The 17,911-nt window shown below is 45.9% G+C and overlaps 1 long non-coding RNA gene across 5 annotated transcripts; it reads right to left on the bottom strand.

Moving 5' to 3' along the window:
- Positions 1-204: 204 nt before the first annotated feature.
- Positions 205-17,614, bottom strand: LOC112981345 (uncharacterized). Of its 5 annotated transcripts, XR_010390415.1 has the most exons (6): positions 17,601-17,614; positions 14,757-14,813; positions 14,030-14,636; positions 9,979-11,205; positions 7,343-7,420; positions 205-6,777 (listed from the first exon to the last, which is right to left on the bottom strand). It is a non-coding gene; the product is annotated as an uncharacterized LOC112981345 (long non-coding RNA). The 5 variants fall into 5 exon arrangements; XR_010390416.1 differs by lacking the exon at positions 17,601-17,614 and having other exon boundaries at positions 9,979-10,475; positions 10,806-11,205; positions 14,030-15,862; XR_010390414.1 differs by lacking the exon at positions 17,601-17,614 and having other exon boundaries at positions 14,757-15,862.
- Between the last annotated feature and the right edge of the window lie 297 nt (positions 17,615-17,911).

Raw genomic sequence — 17,911 nt, 5'->3', positions numbered from 1 at the left:
TGCCTCAGAAGAATTAAGCTGGCCAGATCATGCTCCACTTAAAACAGTGAGAAAATCCAGCCCAAACTTCACATCTACAAACCTTTCCTTTTTGAAGGAAGCTTGCAAGCTTCAGCAGGTTGCAATCCCGGCAGGTTGCATGGTGCCTCCCCGCAGGCCCCGCGCAAGGCGAGAGGGTGCCGGCTCGCAGCCGGGGGCCCTCAGGTTCAGCACAAAGCTGGAGAAGCTGGAGAGACTGGTGGCAACCCCAGCCACCGCGGTGCCCTTAGCTCTTCTTGCCTCAAGACGAATTTGTTGGGGACAAAGCTCTCTCCTGCACTGGGAGCACCACCACCCCCTTTGCCTCTCCAAATCTGGGCTCAAAGCAGCTGTTTGCTTTCGTGTGCTTGAGCGGAAACTGCAGAAAGATTTGGATAAACTGCCTGGGAACAGCAGATGGAAAAGAGAGAGTCTTGGCTCCCGCTTTGTGCCTGTTATAAAGGATCTGAACAGCTATCGCTGTGGCTGAGGCGGAAAGTTGTGAAATCAAGCGTCTGGGTAAATGGCTTGTACCTAATCTGCGGATTTGGCGTTGATTTAAATAACACGAGCACTTGGCCTGACTAGATTTTAAGAGAGCCGGCCAGCCAGGTACCAGCACCAGCCAAAAGCCAGCGGCTCCTACGTGCCCAGATCGCGCTCGGCAGCGCCGGGGCACCCCCGAGTAAACAGCCTTTACAGCACAAATTAAATAGCAAAGCTAAAGCTGCATTTTGTTCTCACCCAACTAATTAGCCAGATGAGCGATATGCAATGTGGTCTACAGAGCTAGCATGTACTAAATACATATACGTGTGTGTGTATACACACACACACATGCATCCAATTTAAACAGGGACAATATGGTTTAGCTGGCTCTTCCAGAAGCAGCAGTTCCCGTCTGCTGAAGCTGCTGTATTTTGCAAGCTGTAGCCTTGCCCTCGCTTCGTGGCAGCAGCGTGGCTCCGTGGGCTCCCGCGGCTCGGAGATGGGTACCAGCGACCTGCCCCTCGGCTCCGGACCAACCGGACAGCAGCCCCATGCTATCACCCATCAACTTGCAAGGTCCCTCCTTGACTTCCCGGTGTCGGAGCAGAGCAGATCCTTTCCGCATCCGCAGTGTTGATGCATCTTCACCGGACCATGCGCCAAACGTTGAATCGCTTCGTGCTCTCAACCAGCGCAGGACCTACAAGGAGCCTTCCAACAAAACCTGGCTTTATCCTTGAAAGCGCCACTAAAACGCGCCTATTGTGTACCAAAGAAACGGTATCCTATAAATAGTATATTAACCATTTATGGCTACCAGCCATGGCTCGAGATTTTACGCGATACATTCCTTGAATGCCAATGGAAAAGAAAAGCCGAGCTGGCTCCCTCGGCTCGAGCCTCGCACCTCCCGGGAGCTAATTAGCGCAGAAACGCTCGCCGAGAACGGCAGCGGTCCCTCCGCGCCGGAGCTGTTTGTGATTTCCGATCGGAGATAACACAACCAAACAAAAGCTTTTGGGTAGCTCAAAAACCCTTTGTCACATTTCAAGACACAGCCTCTAACGTGTTTAAAAATGCAATTACTGAGCTGTCTCTGTAATTCAAATATTTTACCAAGCAAAAGTTCTCTCGTCATGCCAACGTTTAGTTGCTTTTAGAAATATTTATCCAACAGAAAAAGAATTTTGGATCTGGCTGCGTTTGGCACGATCGCCCTGGGATATCTGCAGGGAGCCCAGCTGCCCCCGGACTCGGGGGTTCAGACCACGGATTTTGCCTCAGACCAGTTCCCGCTTACTATGTCCAGATGAAAACAGAGATTTCCACTATGCTCTGCAGGAGAGGGAAGAGCATTTGTGTATTTGAATAAATAAGATTTCATCATTAAACAATTATTTTAAAATTAAACAATTCCAAGAAAAAAACGCCTGGCAAATACTGGATTTGAACAAGAAAGCGCTTGGAGACGCCCGCGCGTCCTGCCATCAACACGCTGCACTAGCTGCTGACTTCAGTGCCCGAATTTCGGCGGCACGAAAACCCCCTCCGGTCCTGCCTGATAGGCGATTATAACCCAATGCGCAAAAAGATGGTAATGGCTCAAGTGGGAAATGGTTTTATATTCCCAAAAGACATTGTTGATAACCTGGACCTATAACATACTTTTAAAAAAGCACAGGTAAGCGGCTCCTACCACAGTTTGCAGCCCTCCACCGGATCGGTCTGGGGGTTCAGACGGAGGCACATCTAAAGATTCACAATGCAAAGCAAAGAATAAGTGATCAAAATGAAACACACAGCGTTTCAGGACCTTAATGAGTTGCTAGAGAAAATGAATTTCCATGTTTAATATATGCAGAGACTATGAGGAAATCTTGGAATTTAATTAATCACAGCATAAAAAAAGTTATTGGATATAATTGTAAGTAAATACTGCTTAATTATTCTTCTAACACCATGACTAATTTAGAACTCATTTCCCCTGATATTGTTCCGGGTTTAGCTCGCTATATATTTTTTGGTCCAACTACAGTCTCCACATTTTTTAATATATTGGTACATTTTCAACAGCTCAGTTCCCAAAACAACAGGTTTGCAGCACAAGAACAACCCTTACGACCTCAGAGCAGAGCAGCATCGTGCGGAGCACAGCACAGACAGTAAAAGCAGCCCCAAAAACGCAACCTCCCATTCATTTCTCTTTCGGCTCGTTGCTGTCATTCACATCCCTGTTATTAGCTGTCACTGGTAATTAGCTACCCTGCCCAGGACCCGTTTCAGCTTCACCATTTCCCCTGATTTCGTCGCGAGCCCTGCTCCACACACAGCTCTGCAGCGCTCGTTGTTCGCGAGGCTGCTCCGAGCAATGGTAGCAGGACTCGGAGTACATGCTTTATAAATTAATCTCAGAAATGATTATTTTGAATGCCCTCAACCCGCGTGCAGGAAAACAAGTAGAAGGAGGTGTAAAGCATAACATTTTCCTTTTCACAGGCTACTCGTGAAGATGCTCTTCCTGCTTTAAAGTGACTGGTGACCTAGTGACTCCCATCGAGGCTACATCAAGCCCAGACGTCACATCTGTCAGTCCAAATAGCAAAGAACAGAAAACTTCCAAACACCATCCTGTTTCCTCCCGGAAAGGTTTAAGTTCTTTAAAATGCCCTTTTCAACCTGTACTTTGAGGAGCACCAGGATTACCACGAGCTGAGACCTTAAATATTTGCAAGAGGGCATTAAGTCTCAAGTCCACGGGTAGCGGCTAGCGTAGCATTACTGCAAGGCAGCAGATGCTCTTTCGCTGCCCTCGAGAGACGAAAGCCTCAAGTACGCGAGCACCAGCCTTCCCTGGCCTGCTTTTACGCTATGAACCGAAGCCCGTCGTCCTTTCTGACCTCCCGGGGCGAGGAGGATTCAGGTGGGAGGCGCATTTTCTGCACCTTGCATTTTCCTGCAAACAGATCGTCCCAGTGGCAAGGTGCAACTAAAGCGTATAGAGTCTACCAGGAACGGTGAGAGAAACCCTCCGGTACAGAAATGCAAAGCTAGCAGAAGCAGCCATGGTAGCAGGATGTTGCCATATTTAGGGGTGGTTTTTTGTTTGTTTGTTTTTTTTTTAATAGGCATCAACATCTGCTCAAAGCAAATTTAACATGATTCACAAGAGTTCTCTGAACAGAAACAGCTTTCTAATGCACGGGATGGCTCTACCTACCTAGTAAGAAGACAATGAGGAACTGGAAAAGGAAAATAAATCAACACTTTGCTTTGAAATATCAAAATGAAGCTTTCTGTCTAGATTTTTTCCTAAGCAGAAACACTTAACCAAAATTTGTAACAATTCATTAAATATTTCCCTTGATCCGTATTCTCCTTTTTCCTGGGAAAGGAACGGCAGCCAAAACATCTCACCTAGCGCTACTGATCACCCAGGGAGGCTCTGACCTTGCAGCGACAATTTGAGTGTTGTCGCCTCGAGAGACGACTGCGGTGACAGTGAGGTACAGGGGCACTTGACACTGCAGATCTACGTGAAATATGGCATTCGCACCGTGAATAAAACTAATTTAAACAGAAACGTACCATTTGTACCCACACGCTTCACCTTCACACACTTTTTTCAGGGAAAGTAATTAATATTTTGCTAATGCACGCAGTAATTTCCTGGGAAGAAAACTTACTTTAAGGTCTTACCTTAATGTTACCGACCTGATCACAGCACTCTGCCCAACAAAGTTCTCTGCTCCTACGAGAAGTGATTTTTGGATGACCTCCCGCGGGACACAGCTGCTGGTGGTTGAGGAGGGATCTCCAGCTGCCTGAATTTCCTCGGTGCATTTCCACCACGGCCATTCCCACGGGAGCCGGAGCTCCACGAGAGGAAGACAACTGCTGTGCACGGGCCACGGGGCTACCAGTGACACCAGCAGCAGCACAGAGGAGTCTATAGATAGTGATACATAGACAGCACACGTGCACCTGGTGAAAGCTGCAACGCAGAGAGGAAACCTAGGACCTCATGTTACAAAATACTATAATTTAAAAAATTATTTCCAGTACTCATTTCTGCTCTCTGATTTATGGGAAATGGTATGATATGAAAAATACCTCCGTTTCTTTGCCAGGTATGGCTGATTCCTACTACATTTCCCGCTGGGGTCGCAAGCGAGTGGGAGGAAGCTACGTTGAGACTGCAGCGCTTAGAGGAACGCTGCTTCCCAGAGGGTTAAATTTGTCTCCGCTTAATTGTAAGTTAAACACTTGTATTTATTAACAGATTCCCGTGACCAATGAGGGACATTAACCCTGAATTTGGTGTCGTACTGACCGGGTGCTTTCTCTTCAGTGAGGCTTAGTCACCTTTAATAGTCCAAGGGCTTGAATATTAAATTTCTAATGCCAAATATCAGAACATCTAACTTGGGGTCTTTCCCCAAGATCAGAATTAACGTAGACTAGTTTCGTTCATTTTCTTCCAGCACTTAGCCCTCATTTCTCCACCTTGCTCTTAGCGTCACGGTACGAGCGAAGAGGACGCGGTCAGCCCCTCGGCTGCTGGCCGCAAAGGCCCCTCGACGGAAACCATCCTTTCACCAGCCACGGGGGTTTTGCACAAGCTGTGGGATTTCACAGGATTCTGCCAACAAGCAAGCCCAAAATTAAAACAATTTAACTTTCAAAGGCTTCAGCCTGAAGAAAGACATAATCTTATTTGTATTGAATTAATTTATTTTTTGAAATTAACTCTGTTGAAAGAAGCTTTTTTTTTTTTTTTTTTTTTTTTAAACAAGACTCCTCTGATAAAGGACACCCACCACTATATAAATATAAATTATCCAATTTAAAAATCCTGTCTTTTACCTCAAAGAAATGCAGTGACTACTCAGTTATTCCCCAAGGTGAGGCCAGGAATATAATGCACTAGCTGATATATAATAGCTGTCTTGCGTGTGAAGAGTAAAGAGCCATTTATGGAATTTTAGCATGCAGGAAGACTAACATGTCTATTAAAAGAAAAATGTGAACTCTGGGTCTCTCATCAGGGACTCATTTAAATGCAATTTTGCTAAATTAGCTGCACTAAGAAGCCAATGGAGGGAGGCTAACTGTAAACCCAGATAAAATAGTGCTTCTTTGGTAATAGCAATTCATATTAAAGGACTCTGGTGGATAATAAGTCGTTAATAGGTAAACATTTTTTTAATCCTATATATCCTAAAACAAGCCCCGAATTCAACGCCTGGTACTGCATCTGGTTAACTGAGGTTGCCAGAGATTTGACTGAAGAACTCCCAGTGCACCTTGTGCATTTAAGGAGCAGAGGGAAAGAGGTTGGGACCTGTTCGTCCGACCTCCAGCACGCATGAAGACATCAGAAGAGCTTCCAAAAGGCGAGGACACCTGGGAAGTGCAACGTAAGGCAACGCGGCTTTATCAAATGATGCCAGATTGGCCTAAGATTTTTTTCTGATAGATTGTTGCTTATATGAAGGAAATGCCCATCAGATTTTGGTAAGGCTATATGGAAAGTGAAGTAAAGAGGAGAGTAGAGGAATCAGAAGAAAAGGGGAAGTAGTGTTGGTGCAAAGATGAGCATGGGGCTGATTAATCCAGAGGTGCTTGTGCTAATGAAACTCCTGGTTACTAGGCTCGGTGCTCCAGGACCAGCCTTGCAAACACTCTTTCCAAGATTTTATCCAGTGATCTTTGCACGAACACTACGTGCGATCCACGTGCTCGCGGAGGAGCTGCGGTGGAAGTCCTCCCCGGCATCCATCCAGCAAGCCCTGGAGGTGCAGAGGTTGGTATCTGCGACCGACTACTGACATGGCCTCAAAAACCCCCATCGTTTCTGAGAAGGTGCATATCGAGAAGCAACCAGCAGTGAACACGTTCAGTTTAAACTGATGCCATGGGAAGTCCTTGGGCTCAGATACACAAAGGAAACTCTACAGGGGAGAAATGATCTATCATTCGCCTGCACAGGAACGAGCTGCCATCGCGGCCGATGCTGTTCCGGAAAAGCAGCGTATGGCAAGCGGCTCGCAGAAAGACAGCGATATGCCCTAATACCCACCTGAATGCAATTTATTTTAATTGGCTTACCCTCAGAAACGTTGGCACAATGTCTGTGATTAATATCGAAGACAGAGCAATTCTTCGTGGGATAGAAAGGCGGGATGGGAAATAATTAGTGCCAGAGGAGCGGAAGGGGAAACGCAGCTTTCCAGAAGGCTGTCTCAGTCGGGAAGCGCTGCGTCCTGCAAACTGGTGGGAAATTGTTCAAATTAGGCAGCCCAAAGCAGCAATGATGCGCGTTGGAAAGGGCAACGCTACATGGACTGGATGGATGTGGATGGGCAGATGGATTCGTTCCTGTTTTCTCAAGCACCAAGGCATAAGTGGGGTTTCAAGCCTACTTGGACAGGAGGGGTATTTTTTACGGATTTTTTCTGGAAACCATTGCTGCAGATTGTGTGACCTGCACAAAAACTAGAATGCAGATTCACTGAGAAATTTTTGCATTTTGACCATCTCCCAGCCACGTCCCACAGTCAGAGCCACCGGCCGTGACTTTGGCAGAACAGGACGGCTGTGCATCTTCCAACCCCCGGGTGAAATTCAGAACAGCACTGATTTTCATGCACATTTTGCATGTACATATGCAGGCTAAATTATCCACAACCGAGGCCGCTGCAAGCTGAACTTACGGTCTAACGGCGTTCCTCGCAGCAACGCTGCTGCCTGCGTTTGGGTTCATTTCCAGCCTGCACAACCTTGGGCAGGTTGCTGCCCCTTATATATAGAAAATGAGCACCGAGAGGGTACGTACATGAAGGGATGTGGGATGTTCACCATCAGCTGGGGCATACAAAGTACCGACACCAAGTTCCTCCATCTCAGGATAATTCTAGGGGAAAGCACATGCATATTCAGGCCCTCCAAAGTGTTTTCTGAATTATGCCTCTAAAAACAGGCTTTCAGGTTTCCTGGCTGCTGTGCATTTGAATTTTAAATACAATACACTGGATTTCGCTCGTAAGAGAACATTTCCTCTAACGCTGTAAATGCATTCCTCTCGTTACTTTTTGAAATTTAAAGATGGCAACACTTGGAAACAAAAAGGATTTTTTTCAAAACACTGGGCAGTTACTAACGATAATCATAAAAGATTAAATTTTCGATGTAATTAGCCAGCGACAGGTCAATAAAATCCCTAGGCCAGATGGCTCCTTAATTAAGTTTTCAAAGAAATTCGGTAATTATAGGAACCACCCTTAGATATACTCGACTTTTCTTTTTAATGAAATTGTATAATACCACATTATGCAAGAAAGACCGTAATGAGTTTTAGCAAACTGCACGAAGACCTTTGCATCACCCAGCTCGGTGCGTCACGTTTTACCCATCACCCCGATGAGATATTCAGTCTCTGTTATCTAGGGCTAAAATCAATACACTAACCCACATAGATCAATCTGCATTAACTCAGGGACTGCTGTTCACATCGCAACACTGATTTTCCTAGATTTTCCACAAAACTAGATCTTCCTAGAGGCAACCTGCTACTACACACGGTGCAAAGTGCAAAAGATGGTCATTTCAGCTGAATGAAAACAAGCAGATATTTGGCTTTGCATTTATTTCATTACTGCATATATTTCATTATTGCATTTATTTCATTTCATCATTGCTGTCCTCCTAGCCTAGAATTTTCCCCAGACCTCTCTGGTGGTGACAAAGCTGGGGTCGCTCGGCTGGCAGCAACATCGCTATCAACAAGTTTATTGATGCAAGGAGAACAAAGCCAAATGAGAGGTAATGCATTGTACCTTACTTTACAAAACAGTGGACGAGCAAAATTAGAATTCATTATTGTTTATGTAAATTAAGTCTCCCCTGGGGAAAGTCTCCAATTTCAGCTCTAATTTAGAAGGTACAGACAAGCCATTTTTTGAGCTGCAGTAACATCTTTCCTAACGCAGATCTTGCTATATATTCAACAGCAATGTGTAACAAACTTGTGCGAGGACATCCCGCTGGGACTCCTCTGATTTCTTGAATTAAAGCTCAGAATGGAGGTTATAACCCGCCACTAAATAGCTTTCGCAGCCACAGCCCAGCAGGTTGTGAAATGCGTGATGATATACAGACCTGCTAGGACACACGCCGCTGTTGCGTTTTATAATGATATTTTACGTCCGCACATAAACATCAGCTTGACTCTCGATCCATATGTGCCAAAGGGGGGAAACGGAGGAGGACAGAGCCACAGTTCCACACGCAGAAATTAATATACACCCACAAATTAATGGTGGTTCAGAGCCCGTCTCTCCGTTTGTCTTTCCTCTCTATCTTTAATCGAAATTAACTGCGTTTTTCCCCTCGTGCAATGAATTGCAGTAAATTGCATGCAGAGGTGGACAGTGCTTTTATGCCTCAGAAGCTCGGCACGGATGTAGCATCTAATTCTGCAATGCTCAGAAGAAATGTTTTCAAGCAGAATTTGATACCGCTCTACAGTGCAACGCACTGCTGCAACATCACCGTTCCTAGCAACAGGCAGCAAAACAACCGAGCTTTCACATCCTTCACCTGCTGCTGCTATCGAAGCCCTTGGGACAAAAGATTTCTGCAGTCCTACTGCTGGATTGCAGCAAGGTGCTTCTCCGTCCGCGCTGACACGCGCTGGAGAGCCCCAGACAGACTCTTCATTCATCCATTGCAGCTTTAAAGGGTCATAACCCATGCTGGTGCTTAAGGCCGGCAGTCGGAAACGCAAGCGCGGCTCTGCTGCAAACGCTGCACATCACCGCGGCGCGGCAGCAGCCGGCTCTGCCGGCAGCCAAAATCCCACCACCCTCGCCGGAGCCTGCAGCCGCCCGCTCCTCCGGCCCGTCCTGTCCAGGGCTTTGCCCACCGTGCTGGGTCGGTTCCCCATTCGGCAGCAGCTTGAACAGAAATGTGCGTAAAGCCTCAAAACATAGCCGAAATTAGAGCCACAGAGTTCCGCGCTTATTTTAACACACCAAGTTTTGACCACCCTAAGGATGTGGAGCAGAGGGGAAGCACCCTTGGCCCATCCCGACATGCACATGCCAGACGCTCCTCTTCTTCATAGGGTTTTGGAGACATATATATATATTTATATATATATGCATTCTGAGGACCAGAATATATATATATATACACATGCATTCTGTACCTAACGAGGCACAATCTATAGTTACGCCGGATATTAATAGAATTCAATAGAGTGAATAGAATTCAAGTGGCCAATTTGGTATTTGAAAAGAGTCACTTCATTTTATAGAAGCAGATAGATGGGGGGGGGGGGTGCATAAATATGCTCGTGGATGCTTCGGAGCGGAAATTACCACGGACGATAATGTACAGAAACAACGTTAAATAACAAGTTAATTCATGTATCAAAGAAAATCGGGAGAGCTTATTGCATTTATATCTTACCTCATGAAAGAAACCAGCTCTCACGCGCTGCAAAGCAAGCAATGCGTTTATTGCCGATGTTTCATCGACGCCAAGGTGAGCTACTTTTCGCTTTCACGAATCCCCACAACTCCCATTACAGTGAACGATAAAGATTCAGATACAAACCTAGAAGTGTCTAGAAAGAAATAAGATATGTGATGGACTGTGGTTTGGGCAGTAAATCTGCGGATGACTGAGGACGGCTTGGCTATTGTATATTAAATAGTGCTTTATAAACAGACACGCAGAAAACCTTTAGCTGCAACGTGTGCTGCTAATAGCTCGAGGCATAATCAAATTTGCTTAAATTCACGTGATTCCTAAGCCAGCAGCGAAGACCAAGAAGGACTTACGTTCGTACTACTCTGGCTCCTGCCGCATCATTTATTAACTTCTTCCTGAGAACAGAGTACATCCGCCCTCGGTCTTCCGACCCTGCTATTCTTAGCACCATGCACCGCTTTGGAGAACGTGACCTGTCACAGAGACAAGGGGTGGGAGGAAAACGCGCAGCGGTCTCCTGCGGGGTCCCGGGTGCCCACGCAGCCTGGGTGCATCCCAGCACTAAACACACCTATGCATGCAACCGGATCCGTATCAGCTTTAAATGCTTTAGAGGAAGCCCTGGCTTTGCTGCCGTGCAGGGATGGACTCCAAGGAGGACCAGGTGGGACGGGACAAGCCGCCGGGGCCGCAGGGCATGTGCCAAGGTTTGCCAGGAGAAAGTCTCTCGAAAGCAGCTGCATGGATAACATACAACCATGAGACACGATGAAATTCAGCTAGTGAGGACACCCAGGACTTACCCTGCTGGCTACCTGTCTGCACGAGATGCTCTCTGCAGGAATGATTTCTCCAAAGCACCTCAATAAAATCAGCGTTTCCAGGCAGCAGGAGGAGGCACCAAAGGCTCCTGCCGTTCGCGGTGGCCCTGCTGGCTTGGGTAGCTCAAGGGCTCTCCCACCAGATACTGGCCCTGTCCGTTCTGCCACGGCAGAAGATGATGAGATTGGTTTAAAAAAAGTCAGTAAATTACTCAGCTCTGTGGACTTCTTGTGCAGGTGTGCTCTGGAGCTCAGAAAAGTGGATGATGCAGCTTTTTATTAACCCTGTTATGCTTCATCCTCAGCAGAAGGGAAGGGGCCCACAACGCGTCCCGGGACCTGCCGGTACCTCCCCTCCGAACCAGCCAGACAAGCAGCGCCTCTATCACGACAAAAAAAAGGAAAACAAGCATCCCAAGTCAAGCGATGACCTCAAACACCATCATCGGGCTGATCTGCCTTCATCTGCTGCACAATGTGCATAAATTCCTTCCCAGGGAAACGAAAAGCTACGCACGCCTTTGATTTCCATCTCCAGCAGGAATCCTACGCAGCTCCTTAATTACCAGTCCTTCCAGCCCTGAGTGCAACGTTCATCGTGGAAAACACTTTCAACTTATGACACAGTGACTACAGGAGAAAAAAGACGACTGAACAGAGAAAAAGACACAACAGAACCCATGCCAGGAAGGAACACCAGCCATTTTTTGAATGACTTCTGTTTATGTATCTATCTCTCAACAGAAGTCAACCTAAATATACATATACATAAATATACACACGCACAATCTTTGTTTTGATTCCTCTGTGTGTGTGTGTATATATACACCTATATACGCACCCCTATATGGTTGTAGACCAGTGAATTTTGGGGAAAAGCTGATAGCCCTGAGGGAAGCACTGCTCCGGCCAAGTGATACTTCCCTGATGGGATTTGAAACCTTCTCCCACGAAAGCAGGCAGCTGAGAGCGTTGCAGCACTTAAAAGCTACGGCCCTGTTCCAAAGGAGATTTTTCGAGGCTGTAAAACTCTCAGAAACTCAACTGACAATGCAGAAAATGAACTCAAATTAAGAAGTACCTGAGCTGAGAAAGGAGCAAAGAAACTACAGCTTTCGTTTTGGTAAATTATGAATGTTCCTCGGACTGGTGAGTCCCAATTCAGTGCATAATGTCCAAGAGACTTCTAATCTCCTCCTTATTAATAAATACATCTTTCTGAGTGCCCCATCGGACTTGCACTGTTCCAACACAAATCATGATGTGACCAGAGTTCCCGAAAAGCCACACTGCAACCCGGGACTCGCAGCACGAGTCAGACTTCCAAAGCCACAGCCTTTCTGATGGAAGCTGGGTGGCACCCGCATGATGCCGCGGCATGAGCCACGATCCCAGCAGCCCTGAAGACCAGCGCCCTGCTGCTCCAGGCACGGCACGCGTGTGCAAGCTCTTAGCTAACAGGCATCTTTCCTATAAGCCCGTCAATGATAAATTTTGCCCAAGCGAAAACAAATGCTTAAAGCTCTTTAGAGCTGTAAGTAATGTTGAAGTCGCTGGTAAAGGACAGAAACCCAATACTGCACAAGACCACCTGAATTTACATTAACAGCCTTGCTATTTTCTGATGCTTCTGCTCATATTAAGCAGGATTACTCCGCAAGTGATTCACTAAAACCGGGGAGCTCCTCTAAGTACTTCAAGAGTAAAATACTGTGAATATGTGTCAGAATACCAAAATCAACAGGATCAAAGTGCTTACTCAGCAAACATAAGCACATCACACTCCTGCCTTTAATTTAGCATACGTGACTCTCATGTGGTAGGTCTGCAGCTTGAAAACTTCAATGAAGTTAGCTTACTGGTTTTCTTTCTGGACTTTATCCTCCCCCCTTTCTTTTTTTGTAAATGTCTTTTTAAAGCCTTAAAACTAAACATTTCTACAATTTTGGTCCATTAAGTATTAGGGCATAAATAGTGATTTAGTAGTTGTGTGCGGGTTGAGATGGTCTTTCATGAGCTGGCTCACCATGAAAAGTTGGCTGCCAAAGAGTCATGAGCCAGGACATCTGAAACCAAATTCTCACATACGACTGGAGGGATGATGAAGGTACCTTCCTACAGGGTAAAGCAGAGGAAGTTTTTGGCCTGGCTAAACATCTAAATTGCTTCCTCCAGCTACAAAACAGATGCATTTTTTTTCCTTATGAATTACTTTTTCTGAAATCTCTTCATGATTCCTCCCACTGTTCTAAGTCAAGCATTTGTGTCAAGTTCTTTTGATCTTGCTCCTCAATTACAGTGAGCAATTACCCCCTCCACTGGGTTTCTTAGCCACCTAATCGTTCTGATCTCTTCTTTCCCCCGAATCTAATCCTTTTGGCTTTTTTGGAAGCTTACTAGTAAGACAGTGCTACGTGTTTCCTAGGAACTCAGCAACACCGTGCCACACCAAGGACTCCACAGACACATGCACTCCATCTCGTTTGCCCTTCAATTAATTCCAGATATAAGCTACACACTATCATGCCTTGGATCTCCTGCCTCTAAGGGGTCTAAAATCCTCTGCCATCAGAAATGTGATTACTCTGATATCTGTATTTATAATTTTTCTCCCAGCTGAAGAGTATTCAGTCTTTCCTCCCAAAGCGATTAGCGCAGCGCTGCACAGCCTGCGTTCGGAGAACCCCCCGTTGAGCCTCCCCATTTTTAGCTGACTGCTCGACGCTCAGCACAAGCATCCCTCCCCTTCCCCCACGGCAGCTGAATAGCAGCCAACGAGGTGATGAAGCAAGAATCTGAAAAGTATGCATTTTTAATGCATGTTAACGCTGGCGGAGTCCTAGGAAGCCTCAAAGGAAACTTATGTCCTTGCTAGTTAAAAAAAAAAGTGCCAGCACTGCTTTGTTTGTCCAAGGACAGACCTCCTTTAACTGATTGCAAAATATATGTATTGTTCTTAAGAGCACCCTGTCATCTAGCACTATAGCCCTGGCGGTATTTCTTAGCTCATGGCACTGAGATGACCCTTCAAACTGGTCTATTTTACTATTGGTGACAGGTCCAAGACTAAGGTCTTGGACTAAGGTCTGCTCCTCATTCCCACGAGCGCTGGGTTCAGAGATCAGACAGCACAGAGCCGTGCTGGCTCGCTCAAACAGCAAGGTTGGCACATTACAACCAAATAGCACAATTCCTAGCATACTCACAAGCCTTTTCACATATGCATGAGCACGATCCTGCTGAAGTCGATCCTACTGAGCCGACTTGGCTTTTGGAGAGACCTCCCAGGAGCTCAGCACGCCTGGTGCAACCTACGGACGCAGGAGTCAGGAGCTCGTTTCTTTGCGTTGTCTTACCAAGGCCGCTGCACGGGTCCGGTCAGTCCCATGTATAAGTTAAACTGCTGCTCCAGTTTATAAAATCCCTTCTATGGCTGTGCACCAAGAAGTTTTGTGAACACCATTATGGGAAGAACCATCAGACTTAAAACACTGGGCTGAAGTCCAAAAGGAATTGCCCCGGGACGGTTTTCTAATCAACAGGATAAGTAAAATATCAGTAATGCATGTCTGGGCAAAGCAGGAAGCACACTAAAAGAGCTGTTTAGCAGCGGTGACTCTTCAAATAGATACCACAGTGAGGTGTGCTGCCACAGAGCAAAAGGCATGGTTCTGGGTTACGATCTCTCTCATGGCAAAGCCAATGCAGGATGTTTCAGCCTTCTCTTCGCCATAGGCCTCTTGTTGCCCCCCACAATTTATTGCCACGTTGCATTGATTCATACAGAGCCAGGCTCCAAAACGAGAGAAATATCTGAGAAGGACAGATGAGGTGGTGAGAGCATCCCCCCGGGTGCTCACCAGAGCAGGAGCTGCACCAGTGACCTCTGTCATTCACGCTTGGCACCAAAAATGGGATTTATCTAATACTTACTGTTTGTATAGATCTGGGTTTTCAGCATGAATGGGGAGGTCGGCTGATTCAAGTGTTCTGCAGTTAAATAAAGATTTCATTTTACACCACACAGATGTACTCCAGTTGAGTCACTGCCAAATTTTAATGATAATCTCTCTTAAGAGCTATTTGGGAAGTTAGAGGTGAAGTCTCACTCTGCAGTAGAAAGTAAACCAGATGCTGCGTTCACGTTTTATTTTTCAATTACAGTTTTGACCTTTACCTGTTACTTGTTATAGGCCTTCTGAAATATGCTGTTAAAATAACGCAGTTAGGCAGAAACCCATTTACAAATATCTGAGTGATCTACAACATTTGCATTTTAAACGAACTAAAATCCTCCTGGTGCTGCTCCTCATCCAAATGAGGAAAGAAAGGAAAAACCCCACAGAACCAGCTAACAAACAGTGGATGTGTGTAAACACACATATGCACACATTTTGCAGTGCCCTATGGATAAAACTTTAAGGGAAATCTTCACATAAGGAAAATTTAACCAAAACTAAACTAAAACTACCTTGTGTGACATACGGCCATAATGCTTCCTCTGGCTCTTGGTGAACAATTCCAGAATTGGAGCCTTAATTAGGTCCTTTCCTTGAGTTACAGATTTCCTAGCACAGGAACAAGGTTTCTGAAGAGTGAGATGAAGTTCGGGTACGGTTCCATTTGCAGTTTTTCTTGCCACATGAATATCTTCTATTTCTCAGAACCTCATGCTGCCAAATTAATTGACTACTTACAAACCCTTGCAGGGAAACAGCATAGCAAACACAGGAATTTATAGCTGCCTTTTACATCTTCTGTAAACAGAGCTATCTCAGCAGTAACACCACATAATTTTTATGTCATCTTTCAATCACAGTTTCCTTAATGCATCTTTCAAAAATAAGGACTTCATCAGTCACGGTAGCTTTAATAGCCAGGTAGATTTATATTGGAGCAAAACCAGTGGCAACTTTGCATGTAAAACAGCAGTGCTTGGATTATTTTAAATACTATTATACAGTTCAATTTTGTTTTTAAACTGTATTAACAGCCCCAGGAGAGTTTGCGGTATTACAAGCCTTTATATGAAGAAAAAAAAAAAAAAAAAAAAAAAAAAAAAAAAAAAAAAGATCTGTATTACCAAAAAATGTTCATTGAAATGCACTTATTAAAATACAACCATTGGCTTTTTCCACCCTGCACGTGCTCGGTTATCTGCAGCGAGTTAATCAAGGGCTCTTGCCCGCAGGAGGGAGAGGAACCGGGGCACCCCTCGCCCTCGGGACGGTCTGGGTGCGAGGCTCCATGACCTAGATGACCACAGACACCCATAGATTTGGGGAGAAAGGGGGTGTTATTTAGACACTTCCTCCATGGCCCCAGGGAGCGAGAAGCGGAGCGAAGGGCAGATGAAACTCCACCAGCACCCATGAGAACTGACCACAGAGCCACTGATCAGCAGAAGCAACATAACACAAAAAAATGCCGCATTAAATCTATTTGTCTCCTAAAACTTCCCTTGGAAGGGCTGTGTGTCTCTGAAATGCCTCAGAGTAAGGGCCACCCCGAAGGGAAGCAAACAACCAGCTCTCCCAGCACAGGCTTTGGTGGCTGTCCCGCTGCTTATGGGACAAAACCAGCTATGCAGATTTGCACAATTTAATCGAGGCTGAGCAAGCGGCTGGGGTGGGAAGCAGGAAAAAACAGACTTTTCCTCTCCCTGGGGCTCTGCAGCTGCGGTCTGGCCAGGATCCGGCCGGCTCTGGCAGCGTGGGAGGCTTCAGTCAGCTTTGGAAGAGCGAACTGCTGGTGAAAAGGCATCAATCGGTCCCGCTACCCCAGCAAGGAGAAACGCGGTGTTTCCCCCGAATTTCAGCATCAGCAGCCCACGGTCCCAGCCAACCAAGTGAGGCACCAGTTAAGCAAAGGTTTTATATCTAGTCATAGATGTTTCTCGTGGCACAAAAACAATGCTCACTTCCTAGTGTGTCAAAACGTCCGTTATCGGGTCATGGCTAATTAGGCTGTCCTAGTAATTTGCAATGAAACACATCACTGCACTTCACAGCCCACAAAGACAAGCACAACACTGCTCCCATGTTCACCTTATTCGCTGTTTCATAAGGAAGTGGAGAGTTTGGGAAAGCGTGGGGTTTTTAAAAAAACCATGCACATCTCAGCAAGCACGGGCGAGTAAGTAAAAAGCAGCTTGCAGGTGCTTTCTGCCTGGTCCAGAGGGGAAGACCCAAGGGCTCCACCAGGTTCCCCAGCTCCAAGATTTCAGTGACCTTTCGCAGAATTTACCTCGAACATTTCACGACACCCTTTTCCAGGTCTACTCTTTGTCCTCCGTGCATATTAATAACTGACTGCTTTTGCTTGCACTGCAAACCTACAAGGTTAAAAGGTATTTATATAACCTTTTACTGAGCTTTCAAATCAACATGTGCTACTAGAAAAAAGCTATCGAAAACCACAGCATTTGGCTGGTGTCTCACAAACAGGGGTGGGTAAAACGTGAAGGCAGGTGCAGCACAAGTGCATTGGTACAGCCTCTCCCGTGCCTCGGGAACGATCTGCAAAGTGATCCTCATTTGCAAAATCACTTCACTTCACTCAAGGCTGTCTTAGAGGCAAGACAAGAGTTTGACGTAAGGACTTTTATCAAATTCACACCAGTCCTGGCACGTTCATGCCCCCACGGTGGCCTCAAGCGCTGCAGCTGGGATTTACTCTGTTGGGACACTTTGTGAAGACACACTTTTCTTCACAGGAGCAAGGTACCAGGACCTGACCCCACCAACACCAGCCTGCAAGAAGTTGCAATCTACTCACACGTTTTGAGGTGACTGCTACTTCGAGAGGATGAATTATTTCAATTTTTTCCATGTTCTTTTAGTGGAGTTGAAAAGAAGTGGAATTCCAGTCTGGCAGGGAAAAAAGCTTGTTATTTGGATACAGACACACACACCAGCAGCCAAGGCAAAAATTCTGCCTACTAGTTTGACTCGCTCACTGTAACTTCCTGGCCTGAGATTTTAATACTTTGACATTTGAGATGAGAAGCTGAACTGAAACAAACCAAAAAAAAAAAAAGACAGTAACCACATCTGTTCCCTTTTCCACTGCAGTCTTCCTGAGAGCAC

Source organism: Dromaius novaehollandiae, chromosome 9 (assembly GCF_036370855.1).
Source record: "Dromaius novaehollandiae isolate bDroNov1 chromosome 9, bDroNov1.hap1, whole genome shotgun sequence".
NCBI lineage: Eukaryota > Metazoa > Chordata > Aves > Casuariiformes > Dromaiidae > Dromaius > Dromaius novaehollandiae.
The sequence above is the reverse complement of the archived record's forward strand: the minus strand, read 5'-3'. Positions and strand labels throughout refer to the sequence as shown.